Source organism: Polypterus senegalus, chromosome 15 (genome assembly GCF_016835505.1).
Source record: "Polypterus senegalus isolate Bchr_013 chromosome 15, ASM1683550v1, whole genome shotgun sequence".
Classification (NCBI taxonomy): Eukaryota; Metazoa; Chordata; class Cladistia; order Polypteriformes; family Polypteridae; genus Polypterus; species Polypterus senegalus.
In genome coordinates, this window is record NC_053168.1 from 54,624,664 (window position 1) to 54,642,922 (window position 18,259).

At 42.2% G+C, this 18,259-nt stretch overlaps 1 protein-coding gene across 1 annotated transcript in view; it reads right to left on the minus strand.

Annotated features, from left to right (window-relative positions):
• Window positions 1–18,259, minus strand: part of LOC120516128 (ATP-dependent translocase ABCB1-like) — a 506,684-nt gene that overhangs the window by 331,762 nt on the left and 156,663 nt on the right. The gene's annotated exons all lie outside the window — the stretch shown is intronic.

Consider the following 18,259-nt stretch of genomic DNA (forward strand, 5'->3'; position numbering starts at 1 on the left):
AATATTACACTAATATTTGCAAAAAATGTTAAATGTGTTGGCAATTTAACTTGCAAAACTTCACAGAAGACAAAAACTAATAAAAATAAGTATCCATTAATAACTATTTACATAATACGTTGCCTTACATATTTTGTCCGTAAGGTCTCAGTTATTACTGCTTCTAAATTAATGATTTAGTAAATTTGGAAACTAATATACTGCTGATCACATCCCATTCTGATTAATTTTACTTTGTTTCTTATATAAATTGAAGAAAGTATACATTAATTCATGCATGCCCAAGCATTCTTTTGCCCATTACTTTGCACCAGTAGGTGTTACATTTCATGATTGACTTTCACCTGTATAAATTAATGTCAGTGACTTGGCTATTACAATTTATATCTTTTAATTGTAGGCTTGTATGGATGGATCAGCTTACAGTTTACATGAATGATTTTGAGGCAAAGGTATATCAACAGTTTCAAGTTAACATAAACCTTGCTCTTTTCAGACCAGGGATTAAGTAAAGGCATATTTAACATATTTACATTTATCATATTTACTCTTTCATTAGTCTTTATAGGGTGGTAGACTGGTGTAGTGGCGGTCTCGCAGTAAGAAGACCAGCATTCACATCCCCCCGCATGTAGTTTGCATGTTCAACCCGTATCCACACAGGTGTCCTCCAGATGCTCTGGCTTCCACCCAAATATATACGTTAGATGGACTTGTGACATTAAATTGTCTCTAGTGAGTGTGTAATGAACTGTGATGGACTGGTGCCCTGTCCAGGGATTGTTCCTGCCTTGCAGCTTATGATTGATAGGATAGGCTCCAGCCCCCTGTGATCCACCTCAGGATTTAACAGGTTTAGAAGAATAAGTTATATTAGTGTTTTTGAAATTTTTAATATAAATTCTAAGTGCTATATAGAAAATGCTACTACCCAAATACTACTCAGGGGTATCTAAAACTGGTTTCAGATTCTACAAAGATAATTGAAGATAACATTGATCAGTTGATCTTTTTTCTGACTCCATTATGCTAGTTTAGAGACATGATTCTAGAGTCTATGTCAGCACTCACAGACAAAAGGGATGAAACACACCTGTTGAACAGCACAAGTCCATTGCAAACTCATTTGCTCACACACCCATACACACTCAACTTCACTCGAACATCTTCAGGATATGGGTGAAGACTGGAATTACTGGAAAATGAAGATCAGGCAAACACATTCTTTGGGGAAAGGAGAAGAAAGAATGTTCTTAGGTAACGTGGAAATGCAAAATTTCTTAAATTGTGCTAATTTAATGATAGCAAAATTCCTATGTGTGACTTTCAAAGGTTAATTTAACATCGGCTGTTTCGTTGTCTACACATTAATTTTTCACTGCACCTTTTACTCCAGTTATCCAACAACAAAGTCACATTCAAATATGAAAACACGCATCTACAATTGACTTAATTTCAGATAAGCATGGCAGTCACAGCTTGAAATTTTCATGGTATGAAAGAAGCAGAGTGGATATATGAAGAAAAGAGTGAAAAAGTTAAAATGCAAGCTTTTTGCAAAAAATATACAAAATGAAATCAAATGCATGAAAAACTGTAATCAAGCAATTTCCAATGCTGCACCCCATTTGAGTTTATTATTGCATTATTTTTTATGTTTAACTGCAATGTAATCGTTCTATATATAAACTCAGATGTCTGCTTCTACGTCTGTCTGCTTTTCATGAAAGAAATTCTTAACAGATTTAGATTGGGTTTTTTCTATAATTTGCTTGAACATTCCGGTTGATTTTGTGACTTCTCTCATAGCACTAAGAATCATAGTTCGCTTGCAGAAGCAATATATTCGTGCTATTCCGAGATAGAGACTGCAGGTGGAGGGAGGGAAGTGTGACGTCAAGAGTAGGGAGCTGGGCTGGGGATTCCTCACTGTTCTGTTTCACTACTACGAAGGCGAAGCTGCAGAGGATGACTAGTATTAAATAAAAGGAAAAGGGTGAATACATAATTCAAAAATATGATTCTTCAATAAATAAAATAAATGCCAGTTGTGCAATATCTCTTATACCATGTGAAAAAGTAGTTGCCCCTTTGCAATCAGGTAATCTGTAATTGTACAATTTTTTCACAATGATGAGGAATCTTTTTGGTTAAACCAATAACATTGGCATTGAGTATAGTTTTAGTGCATTTCAGATGAAATGTCAGATTAGTTTTCAAGTTCGTAGTTAGTGATTAGGGGCCTCATGTATAAACGGTGCATATGCACAGAAATGTTGCATAAGAACTTTTCCACGTTCAAATCGCGATGTATAAAACCTACACTTGGCGTAAATCCACGGACTTTTCCACAGTACCTCATACCTTGTAAATGCAAGTTCTCCGCTCTGTTTTGCAGACTGGCGGCACCCAGCGTCAAAGCAGTGCTACTGTTCCTGTGTGGTTACACCTTATTTTCCTGACACGGCTTTATACAGTGGTGTGAAAAACTATTTGCCCCTTCCTGATTTCTTATTCTTTTGCATGTTTGTCACACAAAATGTTTCTGATCATCAAACACATTTAACCATTAGTCAAATATAACACAAGTAAACACAAAATGCAGTTTTTAAATGATGGTTTTTATTATTTAGGGAGAAAAAAAATCCAAACCTACATGGCCCTGTGTGAAAAAGTAATTGCCCCCTTGTTAAAAATAACCTAACTGTGGTGTATCATACCTGAGTTCAATTTCCGTAGCCACCCCAGGCCTGATTACTGCCACACCTGATTCAACCAAGAAATCACTTAAATAGGAGCTGCCTGACACAGAGAAGTAGACCAAAAGCACCTCAAAAGCTAGACATCATGCCAAGATCCAAAGAAATTCAGGAACAAATGAGAACAGAAGTAATTGAGATCTATCAGTCTGGTAAAGGTTATAAAGCCATTTCTAAAGCTTTGGGACTCAGCGAACCACAGTGAGAGCCATTATCCACAAATGGCCAAAACATGGAACAGTGGTGAACCTTCCCAGGAGTGGCCGGTCGACCAAAATTACCCCAAGAGCGCAGAGACGACTCATCCGAGAGGTCACAAAGACCCCAGGACAACGTCTAAAGAACTGCAGGCCTCACTTGCCTCAATTAAGGTCAGTGTTCACGACTCCACCATAAGAAAGAGACTGGGCAAAAACGGCCTGCATGGCAGATTTCCAAGACGCAAACCACTGTTAAGCAAAAGAACATTAGGGCTCGTCTCAATTTTGCTAAGAAACATCTCAATGATTGCCAAGACTTTTGGGAAAATACCTTGTGGACTGATGAGACAAAAGTTGAACTTTTTGGAAGGCAAATGTCCCGTTACATCTGGTGTAAAAGGAACACAGCATTTCAGAAAAAGAACATCATACCAACAGTAAAATATGGTGGTGGTAGTGTGATGGTCTGGGGTTGTTTTGCTGCTTCAGGACCTGGAAGGCTTGCTTTGATAGATGGAACCATGAATTCTATGGTCTACCAAAAAATCCTGAAGGAGAATGTCCGGCCATCTGTTCGTCAACTCAAGCTGAAGCGATCTTGGGTGCTGCAACAGGACAATGACCCAAAACACACCAGCAAATCCACCTCTGAATGGCTGAAGAAAAACAAAATGAAGACTTTGGAGTGGCCTAGTCAAAGTCCTGACCTGAATCCAATTGAGATGCTATGGAATGACCTTAAAAAGGCGGTTCATGCAAGAAAACCCTCAAATAAAGCTGAATTACAACAATTCTGCAAAGATGAGTGGGCCAAAATTCCTCCAGAGCTGTAAAGACTCATTGCCAGTTATCGCAAATGCTTGATTGCAGTTATTGCTGCTAAGGGTGGCCCAACCAGTTATTAGGTTCAGGGACAATTACTTTTTCACACAGGGCCATGTAGGTTTGGATTTTTTTTTCTCCCTAAATAATAAAAACCATCATTTAAAAACTGCATTTTGTGTTTACTTGTGTTATATTTGACTAATGGTTAAATGTGTTTGATGATCAGAAACATTTTATGTGACAAACATGCAAAAGAATAAGAAATCAGGAAGGGGGCAAATAGTTTTTCACACCACTGTAAATACACCGAAACTAACCGCATATTGTTTATTAGTGTAATGCATCTGATTGTAATTAACTTGTAGCAATATAATGGTAGAGGGAACAGCCATAGTATTCCAAATACCATAACTGCTTTAGCGTTGTTACTCTCACTTCTTCTTCTTCTTCTTGTTTCAGCTCCTCTTGTTAGGAGTTGCCACAGCGGATCATCTTTTTCAATATTTCTCTCACTGCACCACTCAGAGTATTTATATCACTGTATCAGAGTGTGAATCACAGCAGCAGCTGATCGGAAAGGGAATTATCGGTATACAGCTTCAAGGACACGCTGTCTCAGCCACTGCAAAATGTTTTAAAGCCTTTCCTGTACGGACCTCGCAGTTCAGAAACAGAAACGATATCATTTATAAGGTGAAATTCAGCAAAATATGTTTATTGAATTATACAGATAAAACTTTAACTTCATTTAAATAATCTATATTCTTCACTGGGAGTGTCGTTAAGGATAGAATAAAACATGTACTATGAAGATATTTCAATGTTCTTTAAACGTTTTGAAGAATCGGCGCTTACAGATGGCTTAACGTCTATTACAGAGCTGATTGTATGGCGATCGGTTACTTGGGAAAGAAAAGCACTGACTGCAGTGACGGCTACGCCAATATATATCTATACTAATAAAAGGCAAAGCCCTCACTCACTCACTCACTCACTCACTCACTCACTCATCACTAATTCTCCAACTTCCCGTGTGGGTGGAAGGCTGAAATTTGGCAGGTTCATTACTTACAGCTTCCTTACAAAAGTTGGGCAGGTTTTATATCGAAATTCTACGCGTAATGGTCATAACTGGAAGCAGTTTTTCTCCATTTACTGTAATGGAGATGAGCTTCAACGCCGTGTGGGCGGAGTTTCGTGTGACATCATCATGCCTCCCACGTAATCACGCAGTACATAGAAAACCAGGAAGACCTCAAAAAAGCGCTCAAGAAAACATGCATTATATAATTGAGAAGGCAGCGAAACAATAAGAAGCAAGCGAGTGACATATACAACCATATTCATGAGTTCTGCTACTTCGGTAACAAAGCACGATGTAAACCTACACTTTAAATTAAGTTCATAGACAGGCTGCCGCTGGCGTTTGTAATTTAGTGCCTGCCCATGTAAGGCCGTCCGTCAGCGGCAATCCAATAGCAAACTGCCACGTGTAAATATTCACGGGTGAACGACTGTGCTTATGGAAAGGAAGATGAGATGGTCAGGGTGGTGTTTGACACAAACTCAGCGAAACTGCGAGAGAAAGTTTTAAGTGCCAGGACTAAGGTAACATTAAATACAGCCATGGACATAGCAGGAGATTGCACCAGCACAGCTGGGAACCTTCTATGCATGTACACCGAGTGGCTCACGTGAACTGATGCAGTGCACAGATAAAAGGCAACAATTCCAAAGAGCGCTGAACAAAAACCGAATTACACAATTGAAAAGGCAGCAAAAATATGAAGGCGTCTCATACATACAAGCATATTCATAAATCCAACTACTGCGGAAACAAAGCACGTTGGAAAAAGTCAATGTCCGCTAAAGGAAGACAGTGTAAAAAAACCCGTGCATGCAGTGTGTTAGGTCTCAGATAAAGAAGAAGACGAGCTGTTTATTGATGCAGTAAGAAACGAATCAATGAATGAAACCTGTCATCTTTACAACGATTGACAAACACGGAATGTAACTTGAACACAACACATCCTACAAATACGAACCTGATTGAAAGAAATAATGATAATCAAATCCTTGATGACAGCAACACTCAGTAACACTCACAAAACAAATACTGTATATTGACAGTCATGTTACGTTATTTTAAAATGTTCCCTTTTCTTTTCTAGCTTTTTTAACACACTACTTCTCCGCTGCGATACGCGGGTATATATATATGTATATATATATACCGATCTACATACTCGAATAATGGATACTTTATTCGCCATCAATGATTGTTTTGGTAAAGCCATACTCAGTGTATTCATTAGATGAACGGTAAAAAAGTAAGGGCGAGGGAGGATGACTAATTGAGGCATGCAGGCTGTAGTGCGCGTCAACTCTATCTGAATTGCGCAATCACATTTGAAAAAATATATCTTTTCAAGTTCTATTTAGTCCATATGTGTCAAACTCAAGGGCCGCGGGCCGCATCCGGCCCGCGAGATCATTTTATATACTGTATTATTGTTATTAAAGCCCGGGTATATGAAGCGCTGGTAACACAATAAACTACAGATCCCATAATGCAACGCTAGCTCACACGATGCTGAAGAGAAAAGTTGATTCTGAAAATAGAGCCTTTAAAAACCGATGGGAGGCTGAGTATATGTTTACTGAACCCGTGTGTCTCATTTGTGGAGCTATTGTGTCTGTAATTACAGAATTTAATCTAAGACGGCACTATAAAACAAAACATCAGGGTAACCTGAAAGACCTGAATGCAATGCAGAAGATACAGAAAGCAGAAGAATTAAATAAGAATCTGACACTTCAGCGGACGTTTTTACCCGTGCACAATCACAAAGTGATTTCAATTGAGGCTGCTTTTATGGGAGACACAACCACTTGCCCCACTTTCCCTGTTACCAAGTAATGTTAAACCAAGTCGTCACTACGGTGTTCCCAAATAAGCACTTTGCTGATAAACTGAGCGCACTGAGTTTGCACGGCGCTTTGGTGACTTTGAAGAACAATAAAAGTCTGTCTACATGCGGCTCGAACCTTGTGCATGTTTGGTAGCACATATCTGTGTGAGAAGCTCTTCTCAGTGATAAAGACTAACAAAACAGCACACAGGAGTCGCCTCACTGATGAGCACCTGCAATCCATCCTGAGAATCTCCACAACACAGAACCTCACACCAAACAGAAACGAACCTGTGGCCAAAAAAAGATGCCAGGCGTCCAGCTCTAAAATGACATATGAGCAAAACAACTGAATGATTTGATTTGTTATTGCTGAAAGGAACACATTTTATTTATATTTCCAGGTTTTGTTATGCAGCATGTTCATATGTGAATTTGTATAATTTTGACAGGATATATTTTTATGGAGAGCAAAATCTTTTGGGATATTTAAAATCTAAGTTTATTTTTTATAAAATATAAAATTACATAAGAGTAAAGAAATTTGAATGTTTGTTCTTTTAACGTTTACTTTATTTCTAACTTGTATAATTTAGACAGGATATATTTTTATGGAGAGCAAAATATTATAAGTTGTTTAAGGTTTGAGTTGATTTATTCACGAATGATATTCCTGTCTGTTTTTACCATTCCTACCAAAGATATTTCTGTCGACTAAATAAAAATTCCTTCTATTTAAAATTTAAATAGAACTTGAACAAATACGATAGTTCATAATATCCACGCAGACTTGCGTAAGAGCGGGAGTTATCCGTTTTAACAAGCAGCGTATTGCACTGATACGAAATAGCTGTGTGTGTATATATGTAGATATGTATGTATATGTATATATGTTTATATATGTGTGTGTGTATGTATATATATATTTGTGTGTATATATGTGTGTGTATGTATTGTAAAGGACCGAGAGAGACAGTAGCAAGGGTTGGGGTTTTCCGGCCCCGTATATTGTACAGGTTAAACAAAAAACAGGTCAAAATCATAAACTAAACAGTTCATAATGCGACGCCGACTCCTGGCGTCGGCCATTTTATTGGGGAGGAGCCGGAAGTGGAGGAATGTCGGGAAGGACCGCAAGGGAGGATGGGAAGGATGACGTCAGGGCAAGATGGCGGAGGAAGGGCGGAAGTATCGCACTGCGGTCATCCATGCCTATGGTGCAGGACGGTCTTTTTTCCTATGAGGAAGCAGAGGGAGAAAGTTAATACCCCACCATTCCCTGGCGGCGAGTGGTTTCCCAGGTGCTGTCGAATCAATCCGCGGCCTCCTACTGCGTGCGTGACACGATCCCCCTTAGCCCAGGACCGTCAGGTCGGGCGGACCTAACCGAGAGGTCGTGAATACGAGAGGGCATCGGCATTGGCCTGAAGGGTGCCCGCCGATAAGTGACAGTGAACTTATACGGCTGTAAGTCCAGGAACCACCTGGTGACCGCTGGATTCACTCTTTGTGCAGGGACATCCACTGAAGTGCAGCGTGATCAGTCACCAGAGCGAACTCGACCCAGCAGGTAGTACGGAGGTGGGTCACTGCCCACTTAATGGCCAAGGCCTCCCTCTCCACTGCCGCGTACCGGGTCTCCCGGTCCATCAGTTTCCGGCTAAGGTACATCACAGGGTGCTCGACACCATCGACGCTTTGGCTCAGCACGGCACCCAGGCCTGTGTCCGGCGCCGGTCTGGAGAATAAGCGGGAGCCCAAAATCGGGCGTCCGTAACACAGGTGCCGGCGTTAGGGCCTTCTTTAGGTCACTGAACGCTGTTCTGCTTTGTCGGTCCACACCACGATAGGGAGCGCCCTTTTTGTCAGGTCAGTCAAGGGTGCTGCTCTTCGAGAAACGGGAACAAACCGGTAGTAACCCGCAAGCCCCAAGAAAGCCTGCACCTGTTTCTTGGTACTCGGACGGGCCATTCTAAGATGTCTTTCACTTTGGAGCTCTGTGGCGCACCTGTCCTTGTCCCACGAGGTAGCCTAAATATTTGGCCTCCTTTAATCCAAAAATTTTGGAACCCTCCCTCTGGGGGCCCCTTCCCCGGTTAAGGGTTTCTTCAAAAGGGGGGCCCAGGGGGTGGGGCCCTTTTTTCTTTCCTTTAAAAGGTTGCATGGACCTCTAGGGGACGGGGGTTTTTTCCCCAAAAAATTGAGGGGTTTTTTTAACCCAGGCCCCGCCGTGGGGGCCCGTGGGAGGTCGGGGCACCCTTTTCCCCCGGGTCCTTTGGGCCCATTGGGGGAAACCGGGTCCCGGGGGCCCCCAATATTTTTGGGGGGCCGATTTTAAAACGGGGCCGTTGGTTTTTTCCCAAAAAAAAGGGGGAAAAAAACTGGTCCCAGTTTTTAATTGGGGGCCCGGGGGTTTCTCCAAAATAATTTAAAAAGGGGGCCCCCCGGGTGGGCCCCCCGGGGAAAAGGGGGGCCCCGGCCCCTTCCTACCCCTCCTGGCGGGCCCTTGGTATTAAACGGGCCGACCAACCCGCCTTTTCTTAATGCCCAGGGCTTTTTGGAAATTTTTCCCCCCTTTAAGGTTCCGGGAAAGGGCGCCTGTCCTGGGGGGGCCCCCGGAAAAAAAACCCGCCCGGGGATCTTTTTAAGGGGGCCGGGGGGGCGGGTTTTCCCCATGTTTCTTTTCAGGGGGGAGGGCCCGGCCCTCGCCCCTTCCTTTTGGGAGTCCCGGGGGGGACCAAACAGGCCTCCTGGGGCCCGGTCGGCATGACAAAAGGGCGCCCGGACCTCTGTTTAAGGCCAAAAAAGGGGGGAACCCCAGTGTTTTCCCCGGGGGCCCCAAAAGGGGGGTGGCCCCGGTTCCCCCAAAGGTCGGGTTGAAAACCCCGCCCCCTTTGATCGGCAACGATCATTTTTTTGACAAAAAGGGCCCCTTGGGCCTCCCGGGCGAGCTGAGGCGAAAATGCCCCCAAAAAGGCGGGGGGCCCCCACTGCCCAAAAAGGGGCGGGGTGGACCAAATTGATTGGCCGGGGGGTTTTTGGGGGGGCCCGGGGAAAGTTTTGGATTTTTCCCCCTAATCTTCCCGGGGGAAGGCCCCCCAAAAAAGGGGCCCCCCGGGGCCCCCCCGTTTCCCCGGGGGGGAAGCGGGGTCCTTTTTCCCCCCAAAAAGCCCCCAAACCCGGGGGCTTTTCCGCGATTCTTTTTAAACCTCTTTTTCCCAGGTCAGGGGGGGGTCGGCAAGCGGGCCCCTTTTGGGGGTTCCCCCCCCCCAATGAACAGGGCGGACCGCCCCTTTGCCGGTAACCCAAAAGGGTTTTTTGGGGGGGCCCCCGGCAAAAGGTTTTCCCCCGGTAAACAAAAGCCACCCGGGGGCCCCTTTAAACCCCCCCCACCGCCGAGCGGGGGGCAATACTTGGAAACCCCAAACCCCCCCGGGCCCCCTTTGGGGGGAACCCTGGCCGGTTGCCCCCCGAAACCCCGCCCGGCCCCGGGCCTCCCCGGCCGAGGGGGGCCCCGGGGGGGCCGCCCCCGCCCGGGGGATTTTTTTGACCCCCCGGGGGGGGCCTAGGGGGACATAGGGGCCGCAAAGATGGCGGGCCCCCGGGCCGCTGGGGGGGGCCCCCTGCCGGTTTACAGGGGGGGTTCTTTGCCCCGGCTTGGCGGCCGGGCCCTCTGCCCGCTGGCCCAGGCCCGGTGGGTCCCCGGGCCTTCCCGCCCGGGGGGCGGGGAAACCCCAAAGGGGGGTTTTATTAACCCCCTCCCCGGAGGGTTTAAAGGCCCCGGGGCCCCTTTTAGGGGGGGCCCAGACCGTCCCCCGGTTTCCTTAAAAATTTCCCGGGGCTCGAGGGGCCCATGGGAAAAAGGAGGCGGGGGGGGTGGGGCCGCCCGTGGGCCCAAAAAGGGGGGGGCCCCTCCGTTTAACGAACGTTCCCAGGGCCGGGGGGTTTCCCCACACGGGGCCGGGTTTCCCCCGTCTTCCGATCATCCGCCCCTGCCCCTTTTGGCCGGGAAAAAGGGTTGGGGTTTTGAAAATTTTTTTGGTTAAACAAAAACAGGTCAAAATCATAAACTAAACAGTTCTTCGGCGCGACTCCTGGCGTCCCATTTTGGGAGGGCGAAGTGGAGGAATGGAAGGACCGAAGGAGGAGGGGAAGGATGAATCAGGGCAAGATGGCGGAGGAAGAGGCGGAGTATCGCTCCGTCATCTATGCCTATGTGCGGGAGCGTTTTCTATGAGAAGCAGAGGGAGAAAGTTAATCCCACATTCTGGCGGGTGGTTTCCCAGGTGCTGTCAATCAATCGTGCCTCCTACTACAGGTGCGTGACGATGTATGTATGTTGTATAGATATGTATATATATATGTTTTGCGTGTGTGTGTAAATATATATATATTTTATATATATATATATATTTATATATATATATATATATTGGCAAACACTCATCACTCACAACAGTGACAAAACAATTACATTGACAATCATTTCCGTTATTTCAAAATGTTCCTTTTCTTTTCATTGCTTCTTTAACACTACTTCTCCGCTCGACCTTGGTATTTTACTAGTTGAATATAAAACAGAAAGAAAATAACAACACAGCAAAAAACACGGGCGACAAATTTGGAAAAGTTAAATGCTTGTGTCATGAGCAAGACGGCTATGCAGTGTCCGCGGATGTAGCCATCCACTGTGCATAAGCTACCTTACGCGGAGGGGAGCCACGATTCTTGCTCTGCCCAGTGCCACAGAAGCCTAGAGCTGCCCTGATTGTACCTGCTGCAATAAATTATCTCATGAGAGTGAAACACATGTTTAATAATTGCTTTAACTCATATCATCATGAAAATGATATCAAGAATACATCTCAGTATTTTAGTTATTCAGAGAACTGTAATATGCAGATGTATGTGATTCTATGTCCAGTTGGAGGAAGAGAGCGGTTTAAAAGCAAGTAGTGATTCACACACATAGAGCACATAGAAGATCAAATACAAAACAAAGCATTTAACGTGCTACTTTAATTATGATGTGATTTGAGAAACTGGTTAATTAAACGATTTTAAGATAGAAGTTTATGATGTTCTACTTTAATGACAAAATAAACTACGTGATTAAAAGTGGAAATGTCGAGATTGAAGTTGACATTTAGATGCTTTTTCTCCTTACTGTGTATTACCTTTTTCTCTGTACCCTAATAAAAGCTTTCATATGACACTCAGACAGTGGGCTTACAACTTCGGCTTTTCCATGGCGACTTTGATATGTGACTTCTTTTTATTTCTTGGCACTGTATACGATTTGTAGATGTGAGCTTTCAAGTTTCTCAACACGCTATATCCTTTCGATCAACTTCCTTTTGTTGATTATACTACGCAGTTTATTTGAACAAATAGTATATTTTTCATTTGCCTCCACTTGGTATTAGCTGAAATTCTTATATTTTCCCCCGTGCTTTTCCCATTGTCTTTTCACAGAAGGCTGCGCTTAAAGAGGTGATTTATATTGGTTTGCATATTCAAATAGGGCGTAATTCTGGGAGATTTGGGGCGTTACATAATGCGTGCACAAGCGTTAGTTTTCCACGCTGATCGGGATTTATGTAGCGGAAGAGCGTGGAAGTTGGAGTACGCACAGATTCCTGCATCTGGATTTTCTGTCGCGTAAACACATTTAAACTTTTGTTTGCTTACATGTTATAGTCACGAGTTCTATGCGTTGTTATACATGAGGCCCCAGGTCTTTCTAAGCTCTAGTATGGAAGTCTGTAATATGGATTTCAAATTTGCACTTTGCCTTTAATGTTTGAGCCAAAACCACCAAACTCAGCCAAAGTGAAAGAGGTCTACAGATATTTATATATGCTGTTGTACAAATGTTAACTTCATATAAAGTTTAAAATCCTACTCTTTGGGGAATTACAGCATGATGAGGACTTAAGCATGATTAACTACTGTCTCAGTTTGGACTCTTTGTCTCCAAAGCTGATTCAGTATAACAAAAAAGCTAGAAATTACTTTGGTTAGCATTTTTAGACTAACATGAAATTGTTTTTTCCTTTGATGTCTATGAATTATGTGCCTGTAAATCTGGTGTGTTGACACATTCATTTCATTTCATTTCAGTTTTTTCATATATAAATTAATTTAATAACCAATATTTAAAAGTATTTCTCTATGTCTTTAGTTAGTTTGCAAACACTAGGTAAATTTTTTTTTATCTGAGAATATACACTCACCTAAATGAATTATGAGGAACACCTGTTCAATTTCTCATTAATGCAATTATCTAATCAACCAATCACATGGCAGTTGCTTCAATGCAATTAGGGGTGTGGTCCTGGTCAAGACAATCTCCTGAACTCAAAACTGAATGTCAGAATGGGAAGAAAGGTGATTTAAGCAATTTTGAGCGTGGCATGGTTGTTGGTGCCAGGCGGGCGGTCTGAGTATTTCACATAATCTGCTCAGTTACTGGGATTTTCACGCACAACAATTTCTAGGGTTTACAAAGAATGGTGTGAAAAGGGAAAAACATCCAGTATCACGGCAGTCCTGTGGGCGAAAATGCCTTGTTGATGCTAGAGGTCAGAGGAGAATGGGCCGACTGATTCAAGCTAATAGAATAGCAACTTTGACTAAAATAACCACTCTCGTTACAACGAGGTATGCAGCAAAGCATTTGTGAAGCCACAACATGCACAACCTTGAGGATGATGGGCTACAACAGCAGAAGACCCCACCGGTACCAATCATCTCCACTACAAATGGGAAAAAGAGGCTACAATTTGCACAAACTCACCAAAATTGGACAGTTGAAGACTGGAAAAATGTTGCCTGGTCTGATGAGTCTCGATTTCTGTTGAGACATTCAAATGGTAGAGTCAAATTTGGTATAAACAGAATGAGAACATGGATCCATCATGCCTTGTTACCACTGTGCAGGCTGGTGGTGGTGGTGTAATGGTTTGGGGGATGTTTTTTTGGCACACTTTAGGCCCCTTAGTGCCAGTTGGGCATCGTTTAAAATGCACATGGGCTACCTGAGAATTGTTTCTGACCATGTCCATCCCTTCATGACCACCATGTACCCATCCTCTGATGGCTACTTCTAACAGGATAATGCACCATGTCACAAAAGATCGAATCATTTCAAATTGGTTTCTTGAACATGACAATGAGTTCACTGTACTAAAAATAAGCCCCACAGTCACCAGATCTCAGCCCAATAGAGCATCTTTGGGATGTGGTGGAATGGGAAAGCTTCAGTGCCCTGGATGTGCATCCCACAAATCTCCATCAACTGCAAGATGCTATCCTATCAATATGGGCCAACATTTCTAAAGAATGCTTTCAGCACCTTGTTGAATCAATGCCACGTAGAATTAAGGCAGTTCTGAAGGCGAAAGGGAGTCAAACACACGTATTGTATGGCGTTCCTAATAATCCTTTAGGTGAGTGTATATACCAGCAAAAAGAACGTCCCTTTTCAGGACTGTGTATTTCAACAATAATGTTTTAAAATCAAATAACTTTACAGATCTTCATTGTAAAGGGTTTTAAACAATGTTTTCCATGCATGTTCAATTAACCATAATCAATTAATTAACATGACCTGTGGAATAGTCGTTCAAGACCTTAACAGCTTACAGAAAGTAGGCGTTTAAGGTCACAGTTCTAAAAAGAGGGACACTAAAGAGACTTGTCTACCGACTGTGAAAAACACCCAAAGAAAGATGCCCAGGGTCCCTGCTCATCTGCGTGAGCGTGCATTAGGCATGCTGCAGGGAGGCATGAGGACTGCTGATGTGGCTAGGGCAATAAATTGCCATGTCCACTGTGAGAGACCTAAGACAGCGCTACAGGGAGACAGGAAGACAGCTGATCATCCTCGCAGGTGGAAGGCGGATCTCAATCCCATTGAGCACGTCTGGGACCTGTTGGATCGCAGGGGTGAGGGCTGGAGCCATTCCCAGAAATGTCCAGGAACTTGCAGGTGCCTTGGTGGAAGAGTGGGGTAACATCTCACAGCAAGAACTGACAAATCTGGTCAGTCAATGAGGAGGAGATGCACTGCAGTACTTCAAGCAGCTGGTGGCCACCAGATACTGACTAGTACTTTTGATTTTGAGCCTCCCTTCATTCAGGACACATTGTGAAACATTTTAGTTTATGTCTTATGGTGCTGACTCTTTTACTGTTCATACAATATTTACACATTAAGTTTACTGAAAGTAAAAACAGTTGAAAGTCAGAGGACGTTTCTTTTTTTGCTGAGTATATAATGTGAAAATGCATTAACATGTCTCACATTAAAGTGATATTCATATCATAAACATGTTTAACAATATAGTAAGTATCATTATTATTTCTCTGCATAAATCAAGAAATTCAAATAAATGTCACAATTATATATATACTGTAATGCAAAACAATTATAGTTGAAAGTATGTATTTTAAATTAAAATTCATCCATTTTGTGATCTGCTTAATCCATCACTGGTCTATCCTGACAGAATCAGCAAAGTTAGAAGGAACACTAAAAGGATGCCATTCCACTCATAGAGACTACAATTTAACTAACCTACATGTCTTTAGGGGACTGGAGGAAACTGGAGAACAGGACACTAGCAAAATACCAAGCTTACAGGAGAAGTAGTGTGTTAAAGAAGCAATGAAAAGAAAAGGAAACATTTTGAAAATAACGTAACATGATTGTCAATGTAATTGTTTTGTCACTGTTGTGAGTGATGAGTGTTGTTGTCATATATATATAAATATATATATATATATATACACACACATAAACATATATATATATATACATATCTATATATATACACACATATACACACAAATACATATATATATACATACACACACACATATATAAACATATATATACATATACATACATATCTACATATATACACACACAGCTATTTAGTATCAGTGCAATACTGCTGCTTGTTAAAACGGATAACTCCGCTCTTACGTTGCAAGTCTGCGTGGATATTATGAACTATCGTATTTGTTCAAGTTCTATTTAAATTTTAAATAGAAGGAATTTTTATTTAGTCGACAGAAATATCTTTGGTAGGAATGGTAAAACAGACAGGAATATTATTAGTGAATAAATCAACTCAAACCTTAAACAACTTATAATATTTTGCTCTCCATAAAAATATATCCTGTCTAAATTATACAAGTTAGAAATAAAGTAAGCGTTAAAAGAACAAACATTCAAATTTCTTTACTGTTATGTAATTTTATATAAAAAATAAACTTAGATTTTAAATATCCAAAAGATTTTGCTCTCCATAAAAATATATCCTGTCAAAATTATACAAATTCAAATATGAACATGCTGCATAACAAAACCTGGAAATATAAATAAAATGTGTTCCTTTCAGCAATAACAAATCAAATCATTCAGTTGTCTTTGCTCATATGTCATTTTAGAGCTGGGCGCCTGGCATCTTTTTGGCACAGGTTCGTTTCTGTTTGGTGTGAGGTTCTGTGTTGTGGAGATTCTCAGGATGGATTGCAGGTGCTCATCAGTGAGGCGACTCCTGTGTGCTGTTTTGTTAGTCTTTATCACTGAGAAGAGCTTCTCACACAGATATGTGCTACCAAACATGCACAAGGTTCGAGCCGCATGTAGGCGGACTTTTTGTTCTTCAAAGTCACCAAAGCGCCGTGCAAACTCAGTGCGCTCAGTTTATCAGCAAAGTGCGTATTTGGGAACACAGTAGTGGCGAATTGGATTAAAAGTACTTGGCAACAGGGAAAGTGGGGCAAGGTGCACTGGTGCATATGTGTCTCCCATAAAAGCAACTTCACTTGAAATCACTTTGTGATTGTGCCGGTAAAAGCGTCCGCTGAAGTGTCAGATTCTTATTTAATTATTCTGCTTTCTGTATCTTCTGCATTGCATTCAGGTTACCCTGATGTTTTGTCTCATAGTGCCGTCTTAGATTAAATTCTGTAATTACAGCCACATTAGCTCCACAAATGAGACACACGGGTTCAGTAAACATATACTCAGCCTCCCATCGGGTTTTAAAGGCTCTATTTTCAGAATCAACTTTTCTCTTCAGCATCGTGTGAGCTAGCCGCAATAACTTGCAGCATCATAAGGTAGACTTGATTAGCGGTAAGTGTTGGCAAGGCAGCTGAAGCGCTGCATTATGGGATCTGTAGTTTATTGTGTTACCAGCGCTTCATATACCGGGCATTAATAACAATAATACAGTATATAAAATGATCTCTGGGCGGATATAATTACGCCGGGCGGATGTGGCCGCTGCCCTTGAGTTTGACACATATGGACTAAATAGAACTTGAAAAGATATATTTTTCAAATGTGATCAGCGCAATTCAGATAGAGTTGGCCTACAGCCTGCATGCCTCAATAAGTCATCCTCCCCGCTCTTACTTTTTACCGTTCATCTAATGAATACACTGAGTATGGCTTTACCAAAACAATCATTGATGGCGAATAAAGTATCCATTATTGAGTATGTAGATCGGGATATATATATACATATATATATATACAGCGTATCATGTAGCGTGAGTAGTGTGTTAAAAAGCTAGAAAAGAAAAGGGAACATTTTAAAAATAGCGTAACATGACTGTCAATATACAGTATTTGTTTTGTGAGTGTTACTGAGTGTTGCTGTCATCAAGGATTTGATTATCATTATTTCTTTCAATCAGGTTCGTATTTGTAGGATGTGTTGTGTTCAAGTTACATTCCGTGTTTGTCAATCGTTGTAAAGATGACAGGTTTCATTCATCGATTCGTTTCTTACTGCATCAATAAACAGCTCGTCTTCTTCTTTATCTGAGACCTGACACACTGCATGCACGGGTTTTTACACTGTCTTCCTTTAGCGGGACATTGACTTTTCCACGTGTGCTTTGTTTCGCAGTAGCTGGATTTATGAATATGCTTGTATGTATCAGGCGCTTCATATTTTTGCTGCCTTTTCAATTGTGTAATTCGGTTTTGTTCAGCGCTCTTTGGAACTGTTGCTTTTTATCTGTGCACTCGCGTCCAGTTCCGTGAGCCTCGGTGTACATGCATCGAAGGTTCCCAGCTGTGCTGGTGCCATCTCGTGCTATGTCCATGGCTGTATTTAATGTTACCTTAGTCCTGGCACTTAAAACTTTCTCTACGCAGTTTACGCTGAGTTTGTGTCAAACACCACCCTGACCGCTGCTGGGACTGACCTTATATGGGCAGGCACTAAATTACAGCCAGCGATGTCAGCCTGTCTATGAACTTAATTTAAAGTGTAGGTTTACATCGTGCTTTGTTTCAGTAGCAGAACTCATGAATATGGTTGTATATATCACTTTCGCTTCGCTTCTTATTGTTTAGCTGCCTTCTCAATTATATAATGCATGTTTTTCTTCAAGCGCTTTTGAGGTCTTCCTGGTTTTCTAATAGCCACTTATCGTGATTGCGTGGGGAGCGTGATGATGTCACACGAAACTCCAGCCCCCGCGTTGAAGCTCATCTCCATTACAGTAAATGGAAAGAAAAAACTGCCCCTTT